Genomic DNA, 27,294 nt, shown 5'->3' with positions numbered 1-27,294 from the left:
ATGACTGTGATTCCAGTGGCAGCCATTTGTTTGGGAAGGGAAAGAAACTCTAGAAAGGGAAGCAATTAAGACCAGGGAGGAGAGGCAGTTGATGAAGGAGCAATATCCAACCAGCTGCCTCTTCGGGTCACTAATGGGGATCCCCACCAGAGCCCTAGAATCCTGTGTAGGGCATCACAGAGAAAACAGGAATTATTTTTAATCTAGTCACTGGCTGGGTGCTCCTGGTGAAGCATAATGTCACTTCTTAATGGAATTTTTGTCCTGAGGAGCAGGTCTGAGAAAGCCCACAGCAAGACACAGTTGCTCTCTGCAGGCAACTGGAAGTTGTGCACTAAGAAAGTCAGGGAGGGGATAAGGGTGAAAATGAGAAGTCTGAGAAACATGTGTCCAGACAAAAAGTATTAATGTTTACATCTACCTTTGAACAGAAGAAAAAGCATGAGATATTTAAAAATTCAGCAGAATTTCTGGCATCATTTGAGGGGGGCAGGTGTTACATGAAGTCCTCTTGGAACCCATAATGAGGACACATATTTTTCCAGCTAGCAGTCAAGTGGGCTCCTTGTATTGCATCCATCTGTATGCATGAAGCTACATCCAAAGGTATCCCTTTCAAAATACAGTTTCTGATTTGAACATAAAAAAATATGGTTTGTTTCACAAAAGGTGACAGTGTCCAGAGAAGCAGGTCTAGGAACATTTGTTTCCTGGGGGCATCTGTCTCCCTGCATAGATGATAGACCTGGAGAGACAGTTTCAAGATCACAGGGAAATCAAACAGCTGTAAGGCAGAGCCCCAGGCGCATTACCACCTGCACTGGGTGGTAAACTCTGTTAAGGCTCTGGAAACAGATAAGGATCTGGCAACAGCTCAATATCCAAGACACAGGTTGTAATGAATAATCAGACACGTTAATTTGTTTCCTCCAAACTATAAAGCTTGGTTTAACTCATGGCTTCATTTTGGTCCAGATTTAGCATAATTTAGTCATGCAGGCCAGAAAAGAGTAGGCTGAATCTCTGAGGGGCAAATGGCATCTGTTCCTCTAACTTAAAGGAAAATAAAAAGGAAACCATTTTGGGTGGTGGGTGTTTATGCTCTAGCTCAGGGAAAACATGACATTTGCTGTAAAGAAAGCAGGATCTGCTATTGTGAGCGCTGTTGAAGCTACTCCTTCAAGTCAGTGAATTTGAAAATCAGTCAGATGGAACTGCAGAAGAGAAGGTGGAGGTGCTCTCTGGCATCAATCTCTCAAAGCACAACTCTGGATAGTGAGTTAATTGTGTGTCATGCTATTAATGAACTTGGTCTGGCCATGGTGACAGAGTTCATTACAGAACATTTATCCTCCACTCAATAAGAAGAAAAATGACTTCAATAAAAGCTATGCCAGATCCTCAGATACATTATCTTTATTAAAAAGACATTTTCAGTAGTAAAATTCATTACATATTCATATAATTAATCTAGATCTACCCTCCATATATTTTATTGTTACCTAAATGCCAGTAAGCTTTAAGAAAAACAAATATGATTTTACAGCTATCCCATAATTGAAAATGGATGTAATAAAGTAGACAACTATAAAGTACATTTATATTTAGATTCTGCTGGATCAATTTCTAATCCATCCAAACCAAATCTAAGGTCCAGCCTGTGGTCTGATGGAAGCTCTGTCTTGTATGTACACAGATGCATGTGAAAAAACATGCTAAAGGGAGAAGATTGACCTCCAGCAGCGGAAGTTTGTTGCCTGTGTCTTGTTCATCTTTTCATACTCTATAATTGAGCTTGAGTCACAATTTGGAGACCAAAATGAATGAGAAAAATTTTGTAGCTTGTTTCTATCAGGATGGGATAACATCTTATTACTAAAAGATGTCTGAAATGAAAGCAACCTTAGTTAAAATCTATGTGTCACACTTACAAGCATAGGGAAGTTATTTGAACTCTCCAAATGCAAGCTTTGTCATTTATAAGACACAAACAAAAAAGTCTATAGCATAGTGTTTTGAGAATTAATTGAGAATATATGTTACCAATAACATGTTCAGTGCTTGAACCTCTAAGTAGCTGCACTTCAAATCAGTTGTATTTTTTGTTCAATAGAGCATTAAACATTTATCACAGGCCAGCTATAAGGCTTTATGTTCAAGGGATATAGAAATGAACACTATGCACATGATCTTAACTGTCTTCAAAAAAGGAAGATAGGTATTTTACAAATATTCATTAACAATTCATGAGCAAATTATTATCTTTTAAGTCAAATTATTAAAGACATAGTGATTATTATTTTCAAACATAAGAGTCTCATTAATGCAATAATATAGTAAAAACAATTTCATTTATGTGGCATATTTTCCTTCCTTTAACTTCTTATTTTTTTTTCTTCAATTGAACAAAACGGAATTAAGCATGTTTCTGAGCTCCTGATGCTCTCATCATAAGTATACACAGGGCCCTATTTTCCATTTACTCCCTATTAGTATACCTATTTCTCTCTTTACCATAAGCAATCACTGCTACACATTCAGAGTTATTGAAATATGCATAATATTGTTGCTCATATGTGACATACAGAAGAAATATTATGTAATAAATTAGTTGTTTCCTTGTCCGCTTACACTGTTCTTGAATGAAATATTCCTGTTTTATATAAGCCTAACTTCCTTGCAAGTAGCTGCTTATTATTCCATGGTTTGCATAGATGATCTTTCATTCATCTGTTTCTCTAACAGTAGACACCTAAGAGGTTTTCCCTCCTTATGGCCATCAGCAATTTGACAAATAAACACCATTACACATATATTCTTATGATTCCATTAAAGAGATCCCTGTCATACATATATATATATATATATATATATATTCAGGTATCAGGTTTTGCACACTTATTGTCACATTTATAGTGCTATATCATTTTCCAATTTCCCCATATACTTGCCAAGGCATGGCATTATCTGATGTTCTAGTATGTGTCATCTGATGGATATCAAGTGGTATTTCATATTTTTAAATTTGCATTTCTCTAAATAATTATGATATTGCTCGTATCTTAACATGATTATTAGGTTAACTATATCCCTCAGTTCACAGCACATCCTATCCTCTCTTTTGTATCAGTTTTCCCATTTCTTACTGACTTATAATTACCTATATGGTTTAGATGTTAGTATCCGTTGTCTGTTTTACACTTTGCAAATAACTTCTCTCAGTTTTTTATCTTCCGATAATTTTTCCTAAGCCCTCCTTCATTGAATATAACCTATGTTTTGAAGTGATTAAATCTTTCACTTGTCCTATATATTTTAAGTTATTTTGGTCTTGTTGAGGAAATTATCCCCCACCCAAAAATTAGAGATTTTCTCAAACATTGTCTTCTATCATCCTTTTATTTTTACTATTCTCATTTAGAACTTATTCCATTGTCACTGTTTACATATGATGTGTGGTAGGGGTGCAACTTTTCCATCTTATCAATTCTCTCAACATCATTTATAATACAATCTATCCTCTCTCCACTGGTTTTTGACCTATTTGTAATACACAATTGTGGCTCTGATACTGTGTTTTACTGTGTTTTAAATACTTAAAAGTAGGGCCTCCCCTAGTGGCGCAGGAGGTTGAGCGCCGCACTGTAATCTGTCCGCAGCTTCTGCAGTGCCGGTTCAATGCCAGTCAGGTGGGGAGGGTCCCACCTGGCATGGCAGACCTCTCCTGTCTTGCCCGCTGCTCCCCTCAGCAGTATATTTGGTCAGTCTGCCTGTTCTGTTCCCCGCTCTGTCTCTGGTTAATCCTCTCAACCTCCCTCACATCTGGCCTGTACCCCCATTCTTTTATAAATAAATAAATCTTTAAAATAAATAAAAAAAATAAATACTTAAAAGTAATTAATAAGGTAGTATGTTTAATACTGAGTAAGATAATATTCCATTTTACTCCTTATTTCTCTTAATTTCTTTATTTTAGCTATTTCTGTACCTTTTGCTCTCTATGTATTTTACAGTCAACTTGCCAAGCTTCCAATCAAAATCTAGTTAGGATTTACATCAAAAGATTAATTTAGTGATTATTGACACCTTTACAACTATATCCCATTTGTAAACACAGAACTATTACTCCATTTATTCTGTTTCTTTTTGCATTTAATAAGATCTCACAAATTCTTCCTAGTAGTCTGATGCATGCTTTGTAATTTCTATGTAGATATTTTATATTCATAGCCTCTTGATGATATAATATTTTCTATAATTTTCTATTTGATTTTTGCTAATATAAAAATACTAGTAACCCATTCTGTAAACTTGCTAAACACTTATTAGTCTTCATGGCATTTTTATAGATTCTTTTTCATGTTGATGTAAATGATGATGTTTTCTTTAAATAATAACAATTCTGTCTCTTGTCTCTTCCTTCCACTTCTTATTCCTTTTATCTCCTTTCATATTGTATAGCCAAAATACCAGGTGTTGTATTGAACATTAGTAAAGATAGAAGCCATACTTAAGTATATCCATTAAATATCATGTTTGCTGTAAATTTTTGGCACATAATTTTTACTAAATTAAGGAGAACAGTTTCTCTTAGAGATTTTAAAATATCATACTTTGTCTACATTCATTAATGTATTCAGTTACATCAATAAATTGTTCATGTCAATACATATATTTCTAGGATTAAACCATAACTGATTATATTTTTAATATCAAATGCTGGCTTTGGCTAAGTAATAGTTCATTTCTAATTTTGGCCTCAATAATCATAAGTAACATTGACCTATAATTTTTCTGTGTGTGTTATACTTATCATTCTTGCATTTCAGCATTTTACTAGACTCATGAAATGAATTAAACAACTTTCCCTTTTTTAGTATTTTCTAAAAATACTTCCATAACATCTAAACTCCCTATTTTTTATAATTTTGCTGCTCATTGTGAAATGGGCTGAACCTGGGAGTTCCAGCCACCTCTTTCTTTTTAGACCAATTTTAGTATTTTATACATTTCCAGAAATTTATCCATTTCATTTCATTAAAATTTATTGCCATACAATGACTTACTATGTTCTTTTTATTGCATTTTAATTATATTTTGAGATTATTTTCTTTCTCTCATTTTGGATTTCAGCTATTTTTATCTTTATTTAAAATTAATCTTGTCATTAATCTCTCTTTTTTGTATTTTCAAAGAAGAAACTTTTGTTTTTATGTAGTACACTTATAAAATAGTTGAAGAATAGAAAAATCATCTTTCATCAACAGAGGAGACATGGCTAAAATAGTACTTATGGGAAAATATATATTTTTGAATATATATATTACAAAAGAAGGACTAAATAACTGAGCTGAATGTTCAACTCCAAGGAACAATAGTACAAATCCAGAGACATAAAAGAAAAAAAAGAAATAATAAAATCAATAGGAAAAAAAGAATGAGATAGAGAAAAACAACAAAAGATAGTCAAACTTAACAATTTATGCTTCTCAATGTGCTTTTACATTTGACATCCCTTGAGGTATGACTTAAAACTGTAGACCAGTATTCAGACTAAAAATAAAAGTCAAGAATTTCATTGTTTATCTTCATTATTTTGCTTTTAAGATGTGAGAGTTTGGGTGAAGAAAACCTTAGAGGCAAAAGTATTTTAAATGAACAAAAGGTAAAGTGAAACCTCAGTACTGTTTTTATGGAAAGATGGAAAATAACATACTTATTTGAAAGGATAAGCTCTGTATTCAACCTCGATAGGCTCAAAGTTTTGACTCTGGCACTGCTTCATTATGTAATCTCAGATTTTCTTTTTTTTTTTTTTAAGATTTATTTATTCATGTGTACAAGAGCCAGGATACAGGCCAGATGTGAGGGAGGGTGAGAGGATTCACCAGAGACAGAGCAGGGTGCAGAACAGGCAGACTGACAAAATACACTGCTGAGGGGAGCAGTGGGCGAGACAGGAGAGGTCTGCTGCACCATGTGGGATTCTCACATGCTGGCTGGGATCAGACCCTTGGTGCAGAGGCTGCGGACAGCTTCACAGCTCTGGGCTCAACTGTCTGCACCACCAGGGGAGGTCCCTCAGATTTTCTGAGCCTGTTTCCTCATTTGTAACATGAGGAATATAATGGTGGTCTATCTCATAAAGTAGTCATTGGAATTAAATAAAGGTATATAATATGCTTAGTATAATATTCAATAAATGTTAGCTCTCTTTTTGTGTGGGTCTTGGTAAACTCTGTTATATTTAAGTACTCCCTTCCCTGGCAAGGAAAATCTTAGTCAAATTAAGAATGTGTGCATGAGTATTAATTTTAACTCTCCCACAACTGTGATAGCACTGTGTAAATAAGAGTATACGCAAACCCAGACTTAAAGTGGTATTATAAGGCAGCTTCAAACCAGACAAAAAAGTCAATGACTAAGAGCTGATAAAGAGTGATCTCTGGGTTTCATCCACAAGAAGCAGAAAGAGGAATGACAGGTAACACCTCACAGCTATAGCCCACATGGAAGGCTGAGGTACTGAGAGAAAAAGCAGCTGAGGGACTGGAAAAGAGCTACAAGCCTAGAGAGGCAGGAAAGGCCTCCCGTGTTTGTTTCCCCTGGAGCTTTTCAATCTTCTCTACAGAGCTTTCTTAGGAAGAGACAGAACAAGGCAGAGAGAAATCGTGGGAAGCTTGACAGCTCCACAGAGGTGGCAGCAGTGCTGTTGTTGACTGGTCTGAAGAGTGGCTTTCAGAGATGGAGGGCCTTGGGTCCGGGCAGTGCCAGTCAAGAACTTCATATGTGGAATACAGAGATACCAAACAAAGGACCAGATAAACCCAAGCTAACAGACCCTAGAAAGCTAATTATCAAACTGTGGCTTGGGGGATGGGGGAGATGAAGTGGTGAGAATAAACTGGGGAGGGTGCCCAAAGGACTATGGAGTAGACTTTGGGTACCTCAATGGTGGGTATGTTATAGTAACACACCTAAAAGGAATGATCCTATACCTATAAAACACAAATAACAATGTAAACTAAGCTCAATTCAAAAAAAAAAATTAATTTTAAAAATTGACAAGAAAGAATGCCCTGTCCTGAGAACCATTCTCGTCAGATGCCTCAGGTTGTCCTCTGAGGCTTTCCCCAGAGTGCAATGCTGACAAGTTATTTTTGTGAAGCAGGGAGCTTCCCAGACTTCTTGAATTTCACAGCCTTACATCAGAATTTACTTTCTTCACAAGGAAAATGGGAGGTCTACCTCACAGTAACTGTCAGCCCCTGAAATCAGGGATAGAAAGGTAATGAAATCAAGTGGGACTGTGACATTCTCTATAAAGAAGCCTACAAAGGCATATTGTTACCTTGTTGAAAATAAGAATTATCTCATAGCAAACATGCAAGTATGCTATAAACATGATAAAAGCAGGCTGACATATAAACAGTCTAGAGTGCCAAATAAGACCTCAATTATATTACATTAATATAAATGGGAATCTCAGTTCAATTTCTTCTGAGATAGTATCACAATCTACTAAATGCAAATGGAGTTATTTTTTTGACAACTAAACTCCAGGAGGAAAGAAAGCAGGAGCTTCCCAAAATGATTCTCGAAGAACAGACAAGTTCTTTTCTTTAGTAGAATAATAACCATTAATGTTAATGAATGCTGAATAGAAATGATATTCCGATAAAGTGGAAATTTCACCTGAGAATTCATCTTGAATAATGGCATTAAAGCATATGTCAGCGATGTGTTCATCAATCTAATAGAAAAGGTGACAGGGTGTTCTCACAACCATTTATGGGATGCTGTGCCCAACTCAGCCTGCCTTCTGAGTCTCACGTGTGCAGTTTAGCATATATTCAGATGCTTCAAACATGCCTTCCTTGTGAAAAAGAGACTAGAAATAGTCAGAGCTAATGAAAAGTACATATACTTGATGGAAATCAAATGCAGAACAGGGTACTCTGAGTTTCCATTGATTTGGCACCTGCTGTGTGCTGGCCTTCCACTGGTTGGCCATTAATTGCTCTCGGTCTCTCAGCCTCTGGGTTGTCATGACATCCTTGCAAGGTGCAGAAAAAGACTCACAGAGTGGAAACAATTTGCTTGTGGTCGCACAGCCAAGACAAGGAGAAAGCATTTGCAGATTCCAGAGCATGTCTATGTTCTCGTCTGCTACGGTGCCCTCACAAAAGGGCCCACACCACATAGCACAGGCCTCTGAATTCATTTGTCCAGGCTCCTGGTGTGTATCCCTAATCACTCTGTATCTTTGTTAGACAAAAGGGGTTTCTTTAGTTGCTTACAGTCAAAGCCTCTTGATCAGCCTAGGGCTTAGACTTTGAAGGTGAACTGAGCTGGAAACAAATACCACCTCTGCCCCTGTGAACTTGACCAAGCTGTGTTATCTCTCCAAGACTTGGGTTTTCACCTGTGAAGTGGGGACAGTTATATCTACCTCACAGAAGTCCATTTTAAAATCAGGTGACATTAGCAGATAGCAAGATTTCTACCAATGAATGAAAGATGTCATTATGGATGTGGCTGGTCACCAACTATGTTTTTGCTCCATTATTAACATTTGCTCCACATGCTTCCAAGTTTCTGACCTTGATCTGGCCTGATTTTACCTTTACTTTCATCTGGAACTCATGCTTTAGAACTCTATTCTGCTTAAATGTATAGAAAGCTCTCAGGAAAGAGAAATAAAGAAGGGGGGAGAGAATGGGAGAAAAATAGCTATTAATGGCTCCAAAACTTAAGTTCTTGTCAAAAGATATCATTTTCCCAACCTATTTCTTAATCTTCTAAAAGGTACACTTGAAGAAACAAATTTCCCATAATTCCAAAGGGTTCTGTTCCTGTATGTTGCTAGCCTTTTCATCTCTGAGTTTAAGTCAAAGTCATCTATTCATGAGTCATAAATGGCCCTTCATTATTGAACTGGTAAATGTACCCCTTCTTTTTGGCCTTCTCCCCTATTCCCTGGCACCTACATTTTACATTTTCTGGAAAACCCATCTTCCAGTTATGCCAAAAAAACTTTTCTAGTTCCTGTGCTGATTCCATTCTTCCATTGTTCTCCTGCTCCTCTAAACATCTGTGTCACATTCTCTAGAGATGGCTTAAAAGATGAATTTCTTCACTGATTAATTGATGTGTGGTCGGTTGCCTCCCATCTAGATGGTATGCATGCCAGCCAATGGAAAGAAAGCCCAGAGGGGCATGCCTTCTGCTTTCATTACTTCACTCAAAGCATCCTGTAGCTAATGCCATACAGTGAACATAGAGTATTACTCAGTAAATGATGATCAAAATAATAATAAACTTAAAATGCTACTCAGACAAATATACACCAAAGGCTGACAAGAGGGAATAATATTTTCTTGGATTAGGAAACCCTAAGTCTGGCATGCACAGTGTTGAGAGAACAGGAATCACATACTTGACAATCCCACCCTTATGAGACTATTGAGAACACAATTCCTTCTTCATGAGTTTTCTAAGTTTGCTTCTCAGAGAAAGTGAAAAGGCTCCCAAAAGACACACATTTCCTTTTGGCCCCACCTCCTGAAAAATGAGCTTTGCAGTGCACTAGGTTAAGGATATTTTAACATTTTAAGTGGCAAAGTCAGTTCATGCATGAAGCTCTTGCTTTGGAATTCTGTGCATGCTTCCAGAATGGAGGCTAGATCTGATGTGACAACTGCTAGGTGAAAATCAAAGAAGCATAATATTATACAATTTGATTTCAAGTCAGAAAGCTCTAAATCTTCAGGTTGCCAGCCAGACAAAACATCTGTGAAGAACAAACCCACATTTAGACACAGAAGTCCTGCCCCTTTAAATAGTTGAATGAACATTGAGAAATCTGAAAGTTAAAACTCTCAACATTGTCATAAAAACTATATTTTTTTAAAACTTTTTTCACAATATAGGATTTCTTCCTCAGGTGTGGTCACCATAGTTTTCCCACCACCAAAGTGCCACAGTTCTCCACCATAGTCCACGGCATGCTCTGTCCCTGCCCCTGCTCTCTAATCTCCTCCCTCCCTCTCCCTTTCCTTGTGATAAGACTTCTGTCTTGGATTCTGGACTGTTAATATTAGAACTGGAACTGTGCAGAAGTCCCAACCACTTGACTGAGACCAGGGTCTCACTAAGAAGGACTATATGAACTGGGATACAGTTGCCCACTTGATGCTGAACATTGCTGAAGCTTAGAAATGCTAATAGCCATGTCAGCCACAGCTGACAAGACTGCCTCTGCTTTGCCCATGCTGTGGTATGTTTATCTTAGTTCATTTGGTCTCCCTAAACAACACGTGACAGTGTTTTAAGAACAAGAAAATTATTTCTCACTGTTCTTGAGGTTTAAATCTAAGATCAGGGTGCTAGCATGGTCAAATGAGTGCCTCCTTCTGGGGCACAGACTTCTTGTGTCCTCACATGATAGAAGGGGCAATATGAATGAGGGGGGCAGAGGCATGTTGACCACAGAACAGCTTCTATCTACTCTGTAGCAGGTAAAATGTTAAATAGCATTTGTACAAAAAAATCACTTATGTTTTAAAAGAACCTATCAGCTGGTTTGATGAATCCTATTTTATTATGCACAAACTGAAGCTTAGAAAGGTTAAAATAACTTTCTCAGGGTCCCTACTAACTAGCAAAACCAAGACTCAAAAACCTACTTACTCATCATCAGGCTCTGTCACATTTTATAACAGTGCCTGATACTCGCAGATCAAGTCCCACCCACCCCCAGCATCTTCTGCTCTCTTCTGCTGAGTCTGTGTGAGATAATACTACTGTGATTCCTCAGACAGAAACTTCCATCTCCATCTAACAGCATTACATTGCCCCTCAAGTTATTGTGTACTGACAGTGCTCTGTATTAGGGGTTGACCATCTTTTTCAAGTCAGACAATACATATTTTAGATCTTGTGAGCTGCACAGCCTCTGTTCCAACCACTCTATGAGCAAGCAGACAGATGGACATAGACATGTGAGCAAGACATATTTCAGTAGAACTTCGTTTATATCAGGCAGCTGGCTGGATTTGGCCCATGGGTCAGTTAGCAACTCCTGCTCTATGCTTGCTACTCCGTGCATGGTCTGTGGACCACTAGCACTGCATCATCTAGGAGGCAGTTGCAAAAGCAGAATCTCAAACCCCACTTCAAATCTACTGAACCAGAAGTTGACTTTTCAGAAGGTCTCCAGGCGATTCATATATAACATCAAAGTATGAAGAGGTGTGTTCTCTTTGCCTTCACCTCCCTAGACATCTCCTCTCCGGCAGACACCATTCCAGACATGACTTCCACTTGATCTCTCATGCTTATAACACACAAGGTGGCTACATTATCCCATTTTACAGATGAGAAGACAAAATCTCAGCACAAGTGAATTAATCAAGAAAGTAACAGATGGTATTGAGATTTGACTAGAAATTAAGTAACCTATTATTGACACTCATCTCTGAAGTGGGGTGACTGAAGCCACACAGAATTTTCTAGACACTAAGTCTGAATCTGGACAAATCTTATTTTCATTATTATGAGCATAAGTGCTTTTTTTTCTAAAGGATTGAAAGCATTACAAACCTACGGAAATAAATTTCCACTCTCACAGAAAATCCTAAAAATAGAACACCCTTTGCCAAACTATTCCCTTCACAGAATGCCCTTTACTCAACTTTATCCATCATAAACTCTTCAAAGGGCCATGCCATCACTTAGGGTGTACTTTATGTATTTTTATATGTGGTCTTTTTTCTAATGCCTCTTCAAGGTTTTCTTTTTTTTTAAGGATTTGAGAGAACTTAGAAACACACTTGAAATGCATGATGAAAAATGAAATAAACAACAGGGCAGATACTGAAGGCTATACAATATGCCCAAGCCAGAGGCACATATACAAAGTCCACACCTTCGGTTCTTGGTTATTTTTCTAAATCAAGTGTTACCAGAGCTTTCTCATCTGCTATATAATACAGAGAGGCCAACTGAGGAAACATTTGCTTGCCAAGCATATCATTTTCTATTTGTTCACATATGAAAAGTAGATAGTATCTCAGAAAAATTGCATCAAATGAGAAAAAAGAAGTCATTTGTGTTATTTCACTTTCACAGTTTTAGTGGCCTTTTTTTTTTTTTTTTATAGAGAGAGGCATGTTTTATTTATTTATTTATTTGTTTGTTTGTTTTGTTTATACATGCACTGGGTACAGTCAGAAGCGCGGGAGGGTGAGAGAATTCACCAGAGCCAGAGCGGGGAGCAGAGCAGGCAGAAGGACCGAAGTACACTGCTGAGGGGAGCAGCGGGTGGCAGGAGAGGTCTGCGCGCCATGTGGGACCCTCCTCTGGTGGCCAGGGAGCAGCCGGGGATTGAACCGGCGCCGCAGAGGCCGCGGGCAGCTTCGCAACCCAGTGCTCAACTGCTGCGCCACCGGGGAGGCCCTTTAGTGGCCTTTTAACCATGATAACAATTACTGACATAAAGCATATTATAACTAACATTTATTGATCATTTATCATCATAAGATCTCTGAATAGATTATCTCACTGAATCTTCACAATTCTAAATTAATTAATCTAATTTAGAAATAATAAAATGGGTCTAAGAGAAGTAACTGGATAGTTATTGCTGCATACAAAATCACCCAAATTACAATGGCTTATAAAAAGCATTATTTGTTCCCCAATTTTTAGTTAACAATTTGGACTGGACTCATTTGGGATTGTTAATTCCTGATTCATGTGGTTTTGACTGCGCACACTTGTATATCTAGGAGGGCTAGGACAGAGGGCCATTTTCTTCTATTTAGTCCAGCTTTCTTTACTTGGCGGTAAAAGATTTCCTGTTGAGCAGCAAGAAAGGGTGAATGTCAAGAAATTAGCATGTTTCAATTCTCTGTTTTTGTCACATTGCTGATGTCTCATGTTTAGGGCCAATATAGGATACACATAGAAAAGTCAAGATTTTTTGAGTCATTATTGTAGTCAACTGTCTTACTGCTCATATGAATGAGCATTTCATGTGTGAGCTTAAGACATTATGAAGTGAGGCCCCAGATTCTTAACTACCCCACCAGACTTGCCCTCAAGGAAATCCCCCCTCATGTTTTCTTGATGATACTAGTCTCTCTTTTAACTATTAAGCCTTCTGAAACAGGGATACATTCTTAATTTAATCTCTAAATGATTTCTTTATGACTTAGAAAATACACTTCAACATAAGTCTATCAAAGTACAAATTAAAGATACTTTTTTTCATTCCTTCAATTATTTGTTATTATAAAGATTGAACTTTACTCTCTAAGTGTGTAGGTGATACCAAAAGTGGCATCAATGGATTAAAAGATAACACTACTACCTCACATTGTATGATACTTTAACTGTCATCAGAGGACTAGGAGTGAAAGTGCTTTTGGAATTTTCCTGGGGGCTTCTGATAGCCAGAAAACTTTCTTAGCATATTGCAAAGAAATGTTTTAAGACTATTTTTGTGTGTGTGTGTGTGTGTGTTTTATTTTTTTTATTTTTTTAAATAATAAATTTTATTTTTATATTCCCCATACAATTGCAACCCCCCCATTTTGACCCCAATCCCTCCCCTCCCACCCCCCACCCCCCAAAAAGTGTCTCTGGTTCATAGTTTTTTGTTGATTTTGATTTTCACTTTCTTATAGTTATTCATTTTCCTGGTCCCTTATTTAAGTTTTCTAGATTCCTGCTATGAGTGAGACCATCCGGTATTTTTCTTTTTCTTTCTGGCTTATTTCGCTGAGCATGATCCCTTCCAGCGCCATCCATGTTGCTGCAAATTGCATGTGTTTATCTTTTTTGAATGCTGAGTAATATTCCATGGTGTATATGTACCACATCTTCTTGATCCAGTCATGTTTTAAGACTATTAAGCTGGTTTTGAAAGATAGATCTAAGTGGAGATACTGAAGGCAAGAAGAGTAATTAGGAAATTGAGGGAATGTGTTCAAAGGGGTATTGGCAATAAAAAGATGTAAACACCTGAAAGAAGAAAGCATACAAGCATATAAAAATGAACAATGATGTAATCTATCTATCTATCTATACACACACACACACATATATATATATATAAACTAAACAAATAAATAAAATAAAATATTCAAGTGATTCAAACAGGAAAAAAAAATGTAAGCCCTCACAAGACAAGAAATTATTCCTGGGGACTATCTGGAGGACACGAATGAGAATGTGATAGGTATTCATGGATGCCTTAATTACTTTTAATGTCTTTGTACTTTTCACTCTTCAGTTTGGAAAGTACTTTTACAACCAAATCTCCACATAGGGGCAGAGTAGAGGTGCTCATTCCTATCCAGAGGTTTCCCTGTGGCACGCTGGAGCCCTTAGGGATTCCACATGGCTGGCCTGTAAATGCCAGTGATAGGGGAGGAAGAGCAAGGTCAGAAAGTGCCTCTAGAAACAGAGCATGAAGAGCTTTACAAGCTACGCTAATGATTTGGGGAGCTCTCTTGGGGATAGACTAGACAACAGGATGAGACTGGGATTTTAAGAAGTTCTTTTAGACAACAGTGAGAAAGGAAGATTTGGAATAAGCAGAGGCAACATGGGAAACTGACTGAGAAGCTTTTACAGTAGTCTAGTGAAATCCTAAGTCCAAGTGTCAGAGAAGGGGGTGCTTCTTAAGTCAGCCAACCTGACCACGCACTCTGTCTGCTACAGGGTGTGCAGGGATAACAAAATCATTATAGCAGGCTGGGAGATGGGACATGGCGATTGATCTGTTTGCTCTGTAACTATCAGGGAACCTCAGTACCCAGAGGATTGAGAGAGACCTCCCCATATCCTGAGATTCATTTCCCTTACTGCACTTTCTATAAATCTCCCACAGTTAAAAAAAAAAAAAGAGAGAGAGAGAAAGAATTGCATTGTCATGTAAACATTACTGGCATCCTTCTTGGAGAGAATAATGAGAGAAAATTAATGTAGCATTAGGTTAAGCTCTATTAGTATAATTATACAGTTAATGTTCTAAAGAGATATGTCATCCAGACAATCTTTATTGTCACAAAGGACAACGTATACAAAAGAACAAAGGAAATAATTTTAATAAAACATTTTGCCCAGAGCAAGAAATGTACTTCATGTATCATACATGAGAAAGGATAGTTGTTTGATATAAAATGGAACTGTGACCTTGCTGTAAGAGTGTTCATTACTTAATGCCACTGAAAGTAAATTAATGGACTCCCAAAAGGTGTAAAATTCATTCTGCTTTGTGGCATTTGTTTGCTGACAGAAGAGTTTAAGAAGGATCTTTTCATGTGATTATTTAAACAAAGAGCTTCAAGGAATTCTCAATGACCTTTCAGGTTTCACCAAAGGGCATTTCTCATAGAAAGGATTCATCTGAGAGGAAAGTCACACTTTTGAAAGAGTTTATTAACAGAGAAGAAGGGTTCATGTGCCACCTGCTAATTCAACAATTTGTGCTTTCAAATATAACTAGAAGTATTTTACTTTAGATTTCTTGCAGTAAATGCAACATTATTAGACATGAAACTGAGTTGTGAATTGGTAACCCAACAAACGAAATGATTCCTCTAAAGGTTTGATTTGTACTCCATCAAATCCGAACTCCTTATGTGACATTAAGGCTCTTTACTATGTTGGTTCTCCTTATCTTGTCTCCTGTCATTCAAAACCACATACTTTTATGGCTATTTAGCTTATCTTTACAAGCCACTTTATGGTTTATAAATTTCCATTATATCCCATTAGATGCTGTCAATGACCTTGAGGTCAAGCAGAACAAATATTGGCATAGTCATTTGACATATGAGCAGTTTTAGCATTGTAGTAGCTAAGTGATTTGGTTCAGATGGGAAATTACTTCAATTATTAGCAACAGAGCAACAAACAATACAGGTAAAGTTCTTGTCCTCTAGGAGTTTGTCTTCTAGAGTGAGAATACATATGAATATGGAATAAAGAAGATGTAATATAATGTCAGGAGAATAATAAATGACAAACAGAGACCACACATGTAGACCACACAGTCTCAGATGTCAACGCTTTTCTCAGCATTTTTCTATTGGTACAAATACTTAAGTGGGTCATCCTAGCACAATAGTCCCCATTAAATATTTCAGTACAATCCTGATAATCCTACTGGCTCATGTAGCCATTGTGACTGCAACACTTTAACCTTCTTGTAGATGTTCCAATGTCATTGGAGACCTCAGACAAGGGAAGCAGATATCAAAGTTCCAGGAAAGTTGTTTAAAATCATGGACTGGGCCTCCTGGTAGCCTCGGGGTTAAGTCTCAAAGCTATCACCTCTAAGGCCTGTATCCAATACTCATCCAGGGAGATAACCCACCTACAGCGCAGCAGACCTCTCCTGTCTCTCCCTTAGCTCTTCCCCTTAGCTGTGTATATCACTAAATCCACCTGTTCTGCTCCCCACCTCTGTCTCTGGTGAATCCTCTCACCCCCCACATCTGGCCTAAATCCCAGTTCTTCTACACTAAAATAAATGAATAAAATTATTTAAACATATTTAAAAAATAAAAATGTGGATTGTAAGCACCAGAGAATGGCAGTCACGAGGTACCAGCATAATTCCCTGAGAGCTAGTCAGACCAGCCAGATCAGCTGCTCACATTTACAACAGGTCATGAATGGGTAGAGACTATGCCAGAGATGTCCTGTGTCTACATTTTGAGAACCAACTCAAATCCTTTTCTAGGAATCAGGTGGGTGCTAAACATAGAAATAAAAATTTCTTGAAGACCCTTGGTGAAATAAATATGTAAACAAAGCATCATAGTGGGGAATGTACCCTGCCTGACAATATGGTTAGATAAGTGTAAAACCAGCTAGATAAAACTACCTAAAAGTCATGAGTGATTGCTCAGCTCACAGAGAGGTCTGCACTGGGAAGCTTCAACCCTCAGCCATGGTCAGTATTTTCAACTATTGTGCAAATGAGCCTGTCCATGAGATGCTGATAATGTTTGCACATGAAAAAAGACTGAGAAGAAAAGCTTATATACCTGCATGTTGAAAGGAGATAATTAAAATCTTACTGCACTTCTAAGTGGAGGTGGTCATTCTGTTCCAAAACAATGATTAAATGCCCACGACGAACAAGTTACTGTGAAGATTAAGCCAAGCAAGACAGGCCCCCTGCTCTCCAGAGGTTCCTGTGGTAGCCATGATGGTCCCAGCACTCATGCCCTCCCCCAACCTGCCATGGGCAGAAGTGTGCCAGCCCCCTAAACTCACTTCTTATACTTCTCAGTACATCAGAACGTGACTGTATGTGGAGAGAGGATCTTCAAAGAAGGAATTAAAGTAAAATGTGATGGGGCCTCCCTGGTGGCGCAGGGATTAAAGACAGCACTATCAACCTATCAACAGCCACTGCAGCATGAGTTTGATCCCCGAGCAGGGAGGTGACCCACATGGTGCAGCAGACCACTCCTGTCTCGCTGCTGCTCCCCTCAGCAGTGTATTTCAGTACATCTGCCTGTTCCGCTCCCCACTCTCTCTGGTAAATCCTCTTACCCCCCTTGCACCTCTGGCCTACACCCCATATCTTGTATGTATAAATAAATAAATCTTTTAAAAAATAAAGTAAAATGTAATCATTAGGGTGGGTCCAAATTCAAGCTGACTGGGATCCTTATACTAAGAGAAAATTAGGACGCAGGCACACAGAGGGGAGACCATGTGAAGACACAGAAGATGACCACCTACAAGCCAAGAGGAGAAATCTTAGGAAAAACCAAACATGAGAAGACACTGATTTCTGACTTCAGGGTTTTAGGACTGTGAGAAAACACATTCTGTTGTTTAAACTACCCAGTCAGTGGTCCTTTGCTATGGCAGCTCAAGAAGACAAACACTAATATCTGTCAGAACCTCTACTATCTAGGCCTCTGTCCCCATAGAGCCTCACTCCTAAGTATCTATCAACACTCCTGCCCAAACGTCCATTCCGTCCCACCCCAGGGTTTCTCCTCTCCCAGGCTGACAGAGCAGTAGCCTCCTGGGGGATAATTACTGTGAGGATTATTGAGGGAGAAAGATCCTCTTTTGCTCCTGAGAGTTTTTAAGAAGGGAAAGACTATATCTAATTTTCATATAAACACTACATTATATATGCATCAGTTGTGCTAGGCTGAACTGATTTATAGATATCTAGAACAGAGCCCATTCATAAAACAAAGATCTTCCTTTGAATTTGCAAACTCAGTTGTCTGTTCAATACTCAACATTCATTTACTGAGCTCTTGCTCTACACCACACCCTTTGCTAGTCCTTTTCACATTTATCACCTCATAGAAAGAAATGGGGGTCACGTAATAGAAAATGGTGGCATGAAGACAAGCAGTGCCTTCCAGGAAATGAATGGGGAGTCGTTCAGGGGGTCAAAGACACAGAAGAGACTACAATGTGTTCCAGGCAGGGAAAGAAGTTTGCTGTGGCTGGAGTAAAACATGCACTGAATACAGGAGCAGGAAATGAGGTGAAGAGTTATATTTAGATGGAGTACAAGGGCATTTTTTGACACAATAAAAATTTTGGACCCTATGCTTTGCATAATGGAGAATCTGCAGATGACTTTAAGGAAATAAGACATGTGATTATCTTTAAAATTATAACCTTGGCAGACATGAGTTCAGATGGGGGTAGAGAAGAAGTGCCAGGTGGCTGAGTTCAGAAGCAAAATGATCAATTGTGCATCAATCTTATAGTATTACTCTAGTGTGCATGTTTGAATCAGAATTCCTACATGTATTTTTTGGGTCATTGTATACTTGGGAGTAACCAAAACTTAATTCATTTGTTAGCACTAAAGGTAAGGCTATTAATACTTTTTCTAACTTATAGCAATTGTTTGTATCTTCTGTTCTTCCATAGTAAGTGATTACAATAAATAGTATATGCATATACTATCTATATATAATATATGTTATATATAACCACAATAAAGAAAAGGTTTAAAAAGACTTCATAAAACAGTGCATTTCCATTATCAAATCACAGGGCAGGCAGTTCATTTTCCCTTTAATAATAAGTCTCTCATCTCGAGAGGTCAAATTCATAAAAAGACATTTATGTAGCTTAGTGGGTTTTTCTCTCTCTTCTGGCTTTTTTATGAAAAGAGAGGAGGAATAGGAAAAGAATCCAAATCAAATGGAAAATTAAAACCAAGGCAAAAATAAAATGAAAATTCCCAATGATTGGTGTAGTGGTGGGTAGTGAGATAGAAAAAAAGGAAACCACACAGGTTCATAGGAAACACCTCTTGCAAGCATAAATGAAGATGGATGGGTATGTGACCCACAGGGGAGTTAGGATGCTTCTTATTTTATAAATAGCAGCTGCCACCTTTTGTTGCCTTCTTAAAATAGCTTGCTCGTTAACAGAAGGCAACAGACAAGCTAAGTGTCTTGCGGCAGATTTAGTCAATGAAAATAATTAACCTTCAACAAAAAAAGAGAGGGAGAGGAGGAGAAGGGGGAGGGAGATTGTGGAGGCTGTGAAAGTGAAAACTAGAAACATTACAACAGGAATCTGAGTGCAGGCTGAGGCACGTTCTGAATAAGTGCAGTGACCACATGGGAGTGGAGGGTAGCAACAGAGACAATGTGAATCAACAAATGTTGGTTGAGCTCTCATTGTGTACAATATTTGTCCTAAATTCTACCAGTGACCCAAAGTGAATGAGGCATCCCCTACCTGCAAGACTCTTCCCTTAGACGGAATGATTAGCACCTATAATAAAATGCAGGTTATGAGATGTCATGAGAATTAAAGCATATGGAGTTGAAAAAAAAGGAAAACACTTGGATAACTTGGAAAAGCATGATGCAAAGAGACATATTTGAGTCTTTTCCTACTTATAGGATGAATAGGATTTTGATAGATGGGGAGGAGAAGGAATAAATGGTAGAGGAAGGCAATGTCCCGAGCAGAGGTAAATGTCTGAAGAAGCAGCAAACCCAAAATAAGGTTATGGGGTGTGGGAGATATGGACACAGGCAAGAAAAATGTCATTTGTTGGTGACCAGAGCAGGTTTTTGCTGATTTTCAAACTAGAAAATTCAAGCAAAAATATTGATTTGAGGCAAAGGAATGGAAATTGAACTACCACCCTCCACCACCAGACTCACATGGAAACTTAAGGCTCATCTTGTCACTGCCAAAACATAGTTTAGCAAATAAAAAGAAATGGCTTATCAAATAGACACTCAAAGCAGCCTTTAAGCCTACACATATGGCAATCTTCAAGAGCAGGCTAATTCTTTGTTGTTGGGGGAAAGAGCTGTCTTGTGCATTGTATGATGTCAGGCAGCATCCCCAGAATCTTGCCACAGGATATCATTAATGTTAGTTATGATGATCAAGGAATTTCTAGAAGGGAGCAAGGAGTAAAGAAGAGAGATACAGTAAATAAACAAAAGGAAAACTTAAACTATAGGATGCCTTTGTAGTGTAATAATGGTAATGATGACAATGATAACATTTTTAGTGCTGTGTGCTGGCATTTTGAGGTCCTTGCTGCATTGATGTTACATTGATTTAAAATTAGCTGAATACTAGAAAGAAAGATGAAATGTTGCATTTGCAACAGGGATGGAACTGGCGGGGATTATATTAAGTGACATAAGTCAAAAGGAGAAAGGAAAAATGCCAAATGATTTCACTCATATGGAACAAAGAAACTAAGCAAAGGACAGACAAAACCAAACCAAAACCAGCCCTTGGAATCCAACTGTAGAACTGAGGTTATCAGAGGGGTGGGCAGAGCAAAGTGGGGACAGTGCAGGGTGGGGGCAGTTTCCAATAGAACTACTTAGAGGCTATTTGACATTTTGGTGATGGGTGTGGTATGGCAACATTCATTTGAAGTGGTGGTTAATTAGCATTCCTAAAGCATATGCATTGCTGTTCACCAGTGTTAGTGTAATAAAAAATAAATATTATAAATAAAATTAGCTAAATAAACCTACATAAACATCACAGCACATTGCTCAGCTCATGAGAGGGCTACATAACAGAAGGCCTCAATCTTCATAAACTAGGTTCAATTATCACCCCCCCCTTTTTTAGATGATAAAATAGGGCCAAAATCATGTCCTTTATAAGCTGTGAGTACAAGATTTGAACCAGGTCATCTAATTCCTAGCTAAAATTTCTAACCATTTTGCTGTATTGCTTCCACTGTGGAGCAGCTAATTTGCTTATTCTGGTAAGCAGGAAGCCAAGGCTTGAGGTGATGTGATTTACCCATTTGTTGGCAACTACTTCCAGGCTAATCTCTAGACTGACTCACACCTCAGAGTTTTTCTTAGAGAATGCTCAAAAGATGTGGAAAGCAGACTCTTTTCTTCTACTGGGAAACCTGGGTGTAAAAGAGGTTAGAATAAATAACAGTTGACAATGGAATTGCCTATGGAATAGAAAGCAGCTTCTGATTCAATCAGATGCCTGCATTAAAAAGAAAAAAAAAATGAATCCTGAAAATCACACCTCCCCCCCCCCACACACACACACAAGAGCACACACATAAAAATACACAAACTGCAGGGAAATGGAGAATTTGGTTGATGTTGATTTGAAAGGTATAAAAATCTAAAGGGAGTTAAAAACACTTAGATTGCTTCCCAACTATGTTACTTTGAATGGGCTTCTAGGCCCATTAAAAAAAAAGAAGAAGAAAAAAAGAACTTTCTTGTGATTAAAGATTTCAATTTAGGCAATTCCACTATAATTGAGGCACTTTTCAGTTGCTTTGAGGATTGATAAAAGATGTTTTGACTCTCCCCCTTAGTTGTGCAACTTTGTGGTCTTTAGAAAGAGAAAAAGGGTTTTAATACCCACCACTGCCCAACCTCTAGAGAGGCGCTCTGCCCACATGACAGGTACACCTGTCTGCTAGACAGAGAAATGAACAGTCCAGACTCATTAGCTCAGCCCCCAGTGTCTCAGAGCAGCAAGTACTGAGCTTAGGGAGAAAACACAGCGCATAGACAGAAGGTGAAATTGATGATCCACAGCACAGCTTTCTGGTCAATCAGAAAGATGGGGAGAGTGGGCTTAACAAGTAGCAGAACAGGCTACATCACATGAGAAAGTGAAATTCAGGGCATTTCCCTTGCTCCACATGCCTCCTTGTCTCCCTGATTAAAAGCTACCTAGTTCTTTCAGTGTGTCTTTCTGTGTTTATAAATGAACATGTATCAGATCTGTGTGCTCTGGTTTAATCAACATGTGATACAATAATGTAATCACTGGCAACATAGTATCAAGAACAGCAACATGGTTTTAGTTCATTGGGTAGCTATGGAGACAGAGGTACTGCATTTTCTGGGCTGATGTACAGAGAGGTGAACACTGAAAGAGCTCATGAAGACTGCTCTACTTATTAAAAGGAGAATTATTCTTTCATCATTTATCACTGTGCATGTTACAGATCACCAGAGACCAGAGTCAGCTTGTTCCAGTTCCCTTTTTCTCTGAAAGACTTTAGCATTGGCCTGGCTGATGTAGAAGTGTGCCACTCTGGAAATAACCCAGTCAACCATAAATTTTTATTGTCTTCATGCATCAATAGTTAAAATGTATTAATCATTTCCTTTATATCAGGATTCTACTGAACACTTTACATGGAAATCCTTATCAACTCCCAGCACTTGTCTATAGGGGATGTTATTGTTGTCTCCATTGTACAGATGATGAATGGACATAAATGACTTTTTCAGAGGTACACAGCCAATAAAAGCAGGGTAGACCCAGGTCTTCTGGTCTGACAGACTTCAAAATCAGTGTTCTTGACCACTATACTACACATAATGAATGTCTATCAAGCATTCAGAGTGATATTATACCAGTTCTGAATAATTATATTGTTCTTGTCCTTAAGAGTTTAGAGTTGGGTTAGAAAAGAAGATAACTAAAAGGATGACTGCAATGTAACTGCTAGGCTAGAGGAACACAAAGATGGTTTCTAAAAGAACAAAGCAGAGGCACCTAGTATGCACAAGGAATGTGCTAACCGTGGTTTTGTGATTTCTCATATCCGTGGTGACATGTCCTAGTGAACATTTGGTTTGTGCATGCTAAGGAAGCCAATAGTGTGACCTAAACTAATGTTTCAATATATTTACCTAAGATGGGGGATTTTTTAAATTCTTAGTGACTTCAGTATTCACATTGGTGGGTCTTCTAGAAAGTTTCCCTTTCTTTTTCTGAAACTACTCTCCCCCAATGACATTGGCCATCTTCCCATCTCAGCCACTCATTCCTAGGCTCACACCACTGGGCTGGTCCTTCCTGAAACCTACATCAGAACTTCAAGCATCTCATTCTCTTACCACCACCTCCTGTCTCTCTGGTTCTTTTCTCTGGTACCTAGCCAAAACTACCAATTGCACAAGAGCTGCAATTCACTTGGTCATGCTACCCTTTCATGGTCTATTGCCTCCTTCACGTCCTTATTCACCTTTCCTCTTATCAAGCTTGAAGATCAAAACCATTTTTTTTTTATCGTTCTATTGCTTGCATCCACAATTCCCTTGCAGTCATGTACTTCATCAGACTCACTTGGCAAAAACTCAATCCTAGTTAAATTCAACTCTCCACTTATTCCACATGTGCACCCATGCAGTTGAATATAGCTGGACAAAGATCTACAATTTTTATTCATGACCATAACTTCAAATGATAACGGTAAGCAATTACATTTCCCTAGTCTATTGGCAAATGTAACATTCTTCTCTTTTACATTTTATCATTTCCACTCCCTCCTCCTGTAACTGGATCTTCATGGTACCCAGAAACCGCAGGACAAGGCAGCTTTGTTGGGGTCACTACTTGTGGCCCTTCCTCCTCCTCCTGCCCCAGCCCAGCAAGGCCTCCTCTGGTCAGCCCATAAGACTGCCCTGACCTGAGTGCAGGGCAGGTTGACTTTCCCCCTTTTATATGTGGTTCTAGAATTCTAAAATGGACCAATCAGGTGTGAGCTAAATGGATCAATCAGGAGCAAGCTCACTTCATCAATTAATTATTCAAATGAAAAAATGGAAAACAAGCTGATTGGTACTAAACTGTCCAATCTGATGCTTAGGATTGAAAACAATCCAATCAGGCTTTTAGGGTGGGGTCTCTGAAAGGGATATAAGTCAGAACAAAAGCTAGCTTGAGTCACTCTGCAGCCAGCCTCCAAACACAGAAGGTGGTCATTGGACCACCTTTGAAGAAGTCAGTTGCAACTGGCCTCCAAAGAATGAAGAAGCATCCCAGGCGTCCTTGCAAGGGCGCTTCATAGAACGCGGGCGTGCGCGAGTGACAAGTCCCTTGTCCGGGGGCGCGCCTTGTCCTTCTGCCTCGGTACTAGCGGTGGCAATGTCGGGGTACACGCCCGACGAGAAACTGCGCCTGAAGCAGCTGCGAGAGCTGAGGAGGAGATGGCTGAAGGACCAGGAGCTGAGCTCGGCGGGAGCCGGTGCTGCCCCCAAAGAGGATGTGGCCTATGGAAGCGTTCTGGAATAGTTTTTTGAAGGACCAGGCCCTCTGGAAGAATGTGATCTATAAGACTTACCGACACAGTATCTTTGCTTTTACTCATGTACTTATACCTGCCTGGATTATTCATTATTATCTCAAATATCATGTAAATACAAAACCATATGCCATTGTTGAAAGGAAGCCCAGAAATTCCCAGGTGATACAATTCTGGAGACTGGAGAAGTAATTCCACCAATGAAAAAATTTCCTGACCAACATCATTGAAGAGTGCTGAAAAATTTCAAAGGCTTAACAAGCCCAAGTTTTTTGCTGTATCATATCTGCTAAATACATATTCTGAAAATGTAACTTAATAAAGTTTACTCTTATATGTAAAAAAAAATGAAGAAGCATTCTTCTTCTGAAGAAGAATGAAGGATTCTGCTCCCAGCCTCCAAAAAAAAGGGGTCATTCTGCTGCCAACTTTCAAAGATGAAGCATTCTTTGGCCCGCCTTTCCTCCTGTTATAATTCATTCCCCCCAAAAAGCTGTTGGAGCAAATTTATTCAAAGGAAAGCAAGCTCCTGGCATTCTTCTTCTCAAAACCCACCTCTCAGATAGAAACCAGGACTGACAATGGCCTTCCAGGACCCTCACAATCTAGCACCAGTCTCCCCTCGCCCCATCCATTTAGCCACAGTTACTTCCTTACTACTCCTAGAACATGGTGGACATGGTGCCTTTTTCATTTGGGACCTTTTTCATTTACTGTTTTCCTGGCCTAGATTGTCTTCTCCCAGAATTGCATGTGGCTCACGCGCAGTCTCAATGAGACTTGAGACCACCATAATCATCATTGCTGCACTGGCACTTCCTGTGTTCCTTGTCTACCTCATATTGCCCAAACACTTAATATTTTCAAATACAATATAAATAATTATTGTACCTCCTTCACTAATTGTTACCCTAGAAGGGAAGCTACATGAAGGCAGAGATTTGTATTGACAGAGATTGGGAATCTTCAGCACTGTGAGTCTGTCCCACAGTTAGTATTCAGCAGATATTTATTAAATGTTGAATGAAATAAAATTTTACAATAGGATTTTGATTCATTTTTAATTCACTCATCAGCATGCCCTATTATAAAAACTATTCCGTATTTAAAAGCCTAATGAGCCTTTTAAAAAGCATCTGTGAAAAGCCTGATGTATTTAAATTACTGAGTAGTAAACATCAGTCAAGACTTGTACAAATTGATGAGGTTTAAATAATGGAGTTTATTCCTCTAAGTTGAATCAAACTAAGTACAAGCCACTGTATTTCTGAGGGCACTCCAAAGAGGCCAAGGTGAAGTTAAGCTTAAAGGACAAACTGCCAGTTTCCCACAGGGATTGATTTCTATAGATGTCAGAGCTTCTGACACACCTGCTCAGGGTAGACTCAGGACAAAAACTGAGCAAGGGCAAGCGTGGGTAAGTCAAGATTGCAAGTTAGCATCTGAGTAGTTTTTCCTCAGGCATTTCTTAAAAAAGTGTTTGCTTTGATAAAGATGGAATTTTTGATGAGTGTTCATACATTTACTTGGAAAAGCATCTCTAAAAGTGCAACTATCTTCTCTGTTCTGGACCACTTCTGGGAACAAGAGAATGGACTCAGTTTTAGGCATGCCATGAATACTAGAAGCTATACATTAAAGAGTCCAGTTGATAGACTTTTTGAAAGCTCTTGAAAGTTTTGAAAGCTCTTTGAAACTTTTTGAAAGTTCTTGGAAGCCTCTCCATGTACAATAAACAGAGTAATCATAATACTGACCATTTTTTAACCATATATTGTGTGGCAGGTCTCTTCGGTACTTTACATGTGTTATCTCATAAATACCCAAACACTCACATATTTTCTCTACTGTAAAATGAGGACTCTGAGGTTCAGAAAGGCTAATCAGCATGCTTAAAGTCATTCAGATGCTTTGAGATAGGGTCAGATTTCAAACTCCAGTTTGTTTTTTACCCTAAGTCCATGTGAATGCTCCTATACTAGGCTTAAGCAGAGGTTTAGAGAAATCCTTCTGGCCTGGAAAGGGGAGAAGGTTCGTGTAAGCAGGCTGGCATCATGGTAAGGCTCAGGTCCCACCCAGAAGCCTACACAGGGCACACGTTTCGCCCAAGAGCCTAGACACTCAGCAATATGAGCGACAGGATCACCTCACTGGGTACAAACGACAAGAACTTTGCACCAGGCTAAGAATTAGACTCCAGTTTTTGGACTGACAGACAGGTGAATAAACCCACAGAAACACACTAAAAGGAATAGTGCAAATGGACACACTCACAGTCTACCCCCTTTCTAGCTCCTGGCACCCATTCTCTCTCATAGCCAAATTCTGCCTTCATGCGCATCTCAGCCATCTCGTTTTTTTTCCTCCAACCCTCACCATTCTCTCCAAGTTCACTGCAAGTAATGCTTCTGGATTTGGGGGTTGATTACACCTCCCCCTCCTCCACAGTAGATCCCTCAGTGTCCCCTGATCTCATCAAATATTCTGTCCTAAATTTTCCCTGGAACCCAGGCTACAATAATCCATAAAGAATCAGAAAATAACCCACGTGGGGGTAAAGTGACTGCTTATAACAAATGTCCTTCAGGCAGTCGCTGTGGCCTAACACAGATCCTAGGAAGCAGAGTTAACATATATACTTACACTTTGAGCAACTTTCTCATGTTTTCCCTGACACTCTTATTCCTGATCGTTCCATGCCAGGGAAA

General features: G+C 38.7%; 1 pseudogene across 1 annotated transcript; it reads left to right on the top strand.

Annotated features, from left to right (window-relative positions):
* Nucleotides 1-24,429: 24,429 nt before the first annotated feature.
* LOC311169460 (NADH dehydrogenase [ubiquinone] 1 beta subcomplex subunit 6-like) lies at nt 24,430-24,816 on the top strand (annotated as a pseudogene). Its single transcript has one exon. The product of its transcript is annotated as an NADH dehydrogenase [ubiquinone] 1 beta subcomplex subunit 6-like (transcript).
* Nucleotides 24,817-27,294: the final 2,478 nt, after the last annotated feature.

This window comes from Talpa europaea, assembly GCF_964194135.1.
Source record: "Talpa europaea genome assembly, chromosome: 4".
NCBI classification, from domain to species: Eukaryota; Metazoa; Chordata; class Mammalia; order Eulipotyphla; family Talpidae; genus Talpa; species Talpa europaea.
The sequence above is the reverse complement of the archived record's forward strand: the minus strand, read 5'-3'. Positions and strand labels throughout refer to the sequence as shown.